Below are 5,309 nucleotides of genomic sequence, written 5' to 3' on the forward strand. Positions count from 1 at the left end.
TGCCAGATTTCAAAACAGAACGGAAGACGTTTAGGTTTGTTCTGTAATTCACCTCTCCACGAACGTAAAACAATGTTTTTTAACTCTGTTGAGTTTAAGCTTAATCCTTTTACTTGGATTGAATTGAAAAATGCCAATTAGCTGGCTTTTTCTGAATCTCAGTAACAGATTGTTTCCAGTCAAAGTTGGGACATCCTTCACTCCCCAACTGAATGACTGTTCCATTTTCCTCGAATATTCTGATATAGTCATCAGGAAGAATGATTTCACTAGTTTTTCTTATTGATTTTTCAATGCGGGCAAATACTCTGTCCGGTGGTAGAAATGAATGTCCTACCACTGGAAAATAATATTCCATTTTCAGTTACGTGTTGTGGGGCATGATTTAAAAGCCATTTTGCACCCATTCCAACTATAAGGGTGTTCTTATTTTGCCCCCCACAGCCATCGGCAAAAAGTCTTATATTACTAACATTCTGTGGAATGGGAACTGCTTGTAAGTTGTGAAAAACACAACTTGCTATCTCATTACAACCCTTTGGGAAATCATTCTCTGTCCATTTATAAATGTAAACGGTTAATTCTTGTCTAAAGGGTCCCTAGAAGAACCTCTGCATACAGTGAAGTTATAAATGTATAAACTGTCTGGAGTAATATGCAGACTGATCAGGTACTTTGGCTGATTTCTGAAAATAAAACAAAACATCAGTTTTGTAACGTTAATTTATAAATTAATGCAATTAAATAATAAAGTGAGATCTAAGAATGATGACGTGTAAGCTAGGATAATGGGGTTATGATTTTCACGGTCCTAATAAGAAACTTATATTTACTTACCTTTGTTTCTTCTCTTTGGTCTTTTTCCAGTTTTCAGGATGACGCCCTTTCAATCTAGCTTCTCCAGGAGAAGCTTTTCTTATAAAACTGTCTTCCATTTCTCACAAACAATGAAACTAGTAGCAATAACCTAGTAACATGAACAATGCTTATTCAGTCAGTCAAGAGTCAAGAGATTTTCCAGATGTTGGGATCTATTACACAAAAAAATTACACAAACGTCTGTAAAATGCAGGCTAGCCAAATTTAGGTTACATTCAACACAAAATAATCTTGAAACTAAATTAAATTACAGATTTTTTTTGTAAATTTTGGTCAATAGTAAAAGATCTGAATGGATAAGACTCATTTTGGAACATTCAATATTAATTTCCAATATGGCTACTTAGGATAAGACTTTGTTTGGAACATAATGGATAAGACGTGTTTTGGAACAAACTGTAAAAGGATAAGACACGTTATGGAAAACTTTTAATATCTCAACATGAAATATTATTTGATAAGAATTTTTTTGGAACAAACAGCCAACATATTAAGATCCGGCTGTAGCAGACGAATTCAGTAATGTATATAACTCAATATCTGATTTTTTGGGATAAGACACGTTTTGTAAATACAGGTTTCATTTGTACAATACATACAAATACAATACATTTTTAACTCATTTCTGTGTTAAAAAAGCATGATAAATAAAAAATATGTTGATATGCACCCGGAAAGTGCATCATAAAATCATCTCGCTGTGTGTCCGTCTGCTCTCTTATCTTTTAGTCGAGAAAATAATATATAAAATATTCCAGTAATCATGACCGTATGTGTTCCATATGACATAAACAGAATAACAAGCGCGGCATCATCACTGATAACTATTGTAGCCAGTAATCGACTACTTGTTACATACAAGAGATCTTATTTGGCAATTGACATAAATGCAAGTGGCCTACAAACAACATATTCTCAAGACCGTCCATGTTTCACAACGACAAACACAGAATAACAAGCGGGACATTATTACGATTGGATATTGTAGCCAGTAATGAACTTCTTGTTACATACCAGAAATGCTAGTTGTCTCATAAATATAAGGTAATTTACAGGTAACATGTACTTAAGGCCGTCTCTGTTCCATATCGACACAAACAGAATAACAATCGAGACATCATTACGCTTGGTTATTGTATCCAGTAATCGACTGCTAAATAGATATAAGAGGTCGTATTTGCCAATCCTCATACATGTAAGGTTTGTAGAGATAACGTATGCTCAAGACCGTCTTTGTTCCATAACGAAAAAAACAGAATAACAAACGGGACATCATTACGCTCGGTTATTGTACCCAGTAATCGACTGCTGGATAGATACATGAGATTGTATTGGCTAATGCTCATAAATGTAAGGTTTGTAATGATAACGTATGTTAAAGACCGCATAACGAAACAAACAGAATAACAAGCAGGACATCATTACAGTTGGCTATTGTAGTCAGTGGTCGGCTACTGTAACAAGAGAATACGGGAGCTATTCTTAGGTATTTATTGTACTTTTAGGAGTTTTATTACAGATAATATGTACGTAGTTGATAATATATCCTACTTCATATGACATGGAAGTAGGATGGAATTAGGACGTAATGTGTCAACGTAATAAACTGTTTCATTAGTTTCATATTTATGAGTTTCAATATTTATAAAAATCTTGTTACGTTTTTAGACGTAGATGTATTTTTAGACCAGGGACACCTAAAACGAAAATCCATGTCAAAGATACAAATTCAATGCAATGTTTACACTATTAAACCTGACATCGTAGTTATGTTTTAAAAAAACCTATTAAAAAGTCTAACTGTTGTAACTAAGGAAACATTTACCAGTTTAAAGTTTTATCCCCTACACTTCATATAATTAAACTGACCAACAACACATAAACATAACTTAGAGAATAATAAGTTGAAATAATATGTATGTAGAAACAGGTGCTACAGCTACTCGTAAACATGCGGCAATCAACCGCAGGTCGTAGCCAGTGTAATACTGTAGTGCAGTGTCGACTGTCTAATCAGATAGCTAAATACAATATTATCCAGTACTAAATACTGTTTAAAGGTCTATATTATTGTTCAAATAAAATTTCAGAAGCAGTCTTTTACCAATTATAACAGTAGAGTAACTAGTGGGGGTATATTTTGTTATTTTTTGCAGCAATTACCCGTGGAAAACAGGTTCCGTGAGACAACGTAACAAATTTATTAATTTTGTATTCGCTCACCATCCGTACTCTCAAATCACGTGACCGCGGCGCGTGGCTTGAGGGAGACCGGGGGTGACGTCTTGGTTTTGTCAGTTAAATCAAAGTTTACTACATACGTAACCTGTTTGTCGGGTTTCTGCTTGCTCGGTAAGGGAGTAGACTGGGACTAGCGACCAGTTCAGAGTTAACCTATAAACCGAAGACTTGTGCCCTATACACCTACACTCACGTAACCTGACTGTACTGAAGCTTACCGAGTAACTAGACTGCTGCATATTATAATTAATTTGTACGTTGAGTCTCACCCATAGATTACAATAAGACCAATAGATAGGACATCGGGTGCTCGCAGGTGAAGCCACTGCGAAGCGGCTAATACTCAACAATATGGCGGCGCGGGCGTGAGTCACCCTACTGAGGAGCGTCGCCTTGCACCCCCGCTCTTCACTTCGCCCTTGTCGAGCTTACTGTAGTGACCTGCTATACACTCCGCTTACTGACCATTTTGTACTTCTTATAAAGGCAATAGCTAATAAATATTTTAAGTTGAGACTACACCATTTTTTAAAGAAATTCAATGAATCAATACACAAAACCAAACTTAGAAATTATCTCTCGAAAACAACGTTCATGGGGCAATAGTTGGTTCATTGAATTGGAAACTGTTCAAGTTTTTCAATTGTATTGTAGTTTTTGTCTTTTGTTTTGTTTGTCATCATGGTTGGAAATGGTCACCTAAAATCAAATCTATTTCTATATTTTCTTTCTTTTTAGCGCAATTCTATTTGAAAAAGGTCAATAAACTAACATTAAATTTATAATACATTACTTAAAACTTCCTCCTCTTCTCAACTGAGCATTACAGATTAGTTACAATTAATTGTAAACGTACAACATTTAAGTAATTTTCCATACTTTACTATAATTAATATATAAATCTTACTTATTACCTTACTAATTGTATAATAAATCTTTACAGTCTTAACAAAATATTTTATTAAACATTTATACACTTTGTTATAATATGTAAACATAAACTTTAGATATTGTGTTTTAGGATATTTTGAGCTGAAGGATTATAAGGTTTAAAGTCATGTTTCCCTCATCTAATAATTTACCCGCATATACAAACTTTGCTCATATTATAGTATATATGCAAACAATAAAAAGCAAATAAACTCTTAGTTTTACTTGTTTAGAGTATTGACTCAGATTGAATTATTTCATTAATTACATAACTTATGTGATTTTATTTAAAGTAATTACTGTAAACATGTACAAATAAAGCGTGTTCTACTCACTTTTTATAATATTCTGTAATGTGCGATACGAGGAAACAGATGGCCCGGCACGGAGCGTTGAGCTCCAAGCGGTCGCGGCACTTGTAAACTAACGTCTCACAAACAATAACTTTCTGGCCAAACAATAAGAGCTAATTAAAAAAGAAAATTTGTTCTGAAAACTTCAACTATTGAACAACATTTTCCACCGTTTTTAAACTTGCCTGACCAAAAAACGGCAAAAGTAGCAGCCGACTAACTTTTTTATGTCAAGTTTTAAAATGTAAACATATTTCTCGACTTTATTTAATTATTTAAATTGCAAAACTAATGTTTTTGAACATTTGAATGATACCACAGGCATCCATAGCTTATTGACTTCACTCATACAAAGTTTCAAATTATTTTATTTATTCTAAGTAGGGTAGATCACGAGTTGATTGAAACGGGAGAACTGAATTTTTACACTAATCGGAGCGTAGTTTTGAGTTTCTATCCCACGACAACATGGCGGACCTGGCTTCACACCTGCCCCAATGTTGGCAAGATAGGCATAGCCCATCTGTTTGGTCTTATTGTAATCTATGGTCTCACCCTTTTGAATTTTCTAGGTACCCCCCCGGTTATTTGATGTGACCCAGCTTAACATGTAATAGTTTGCCCTTTTATAAAACTCTGCTCTATATCGCGTAATATTGTCGTAGCTATTTGGTAATCCGTTGTTGTCTGTTTATAGGTACTTTCAAGAAACTTTTTAGTGTAGGAGTATAAAGCTAAAATATACTCAATAAAGTAAAGTGAGAACGAATCGATATATGGTAATATATAAATATATCGAAGCACCAAAAAGTAAGTGAGGAGAGCAGAAATTTATTTAAAGTATTTAAATTTGAGTGAAAAGATATATATTTTAGTTTATTTGAATTTAATAAATCTTTTTTGAAA

Source organism: Homalodisca vitripennis, unplaced genomic scaffold (genome assembly GCF_021130785.1).
Source record: "Homalodisca vitripennis isolate AUS2020 unplaced genomic scaffold, UT_GWSS_2.1 ScUCBcl_465;HRSCAF=2523, whole genome shotgun sequence".
NCBI classification, from domain to species: domain Eukaryota; kingdom Metazoa; phylum Arthropoda; class Insecta; order Hemiptera; family Cicadellidae; genus Homalodisca; species Homalodisca vitripennis.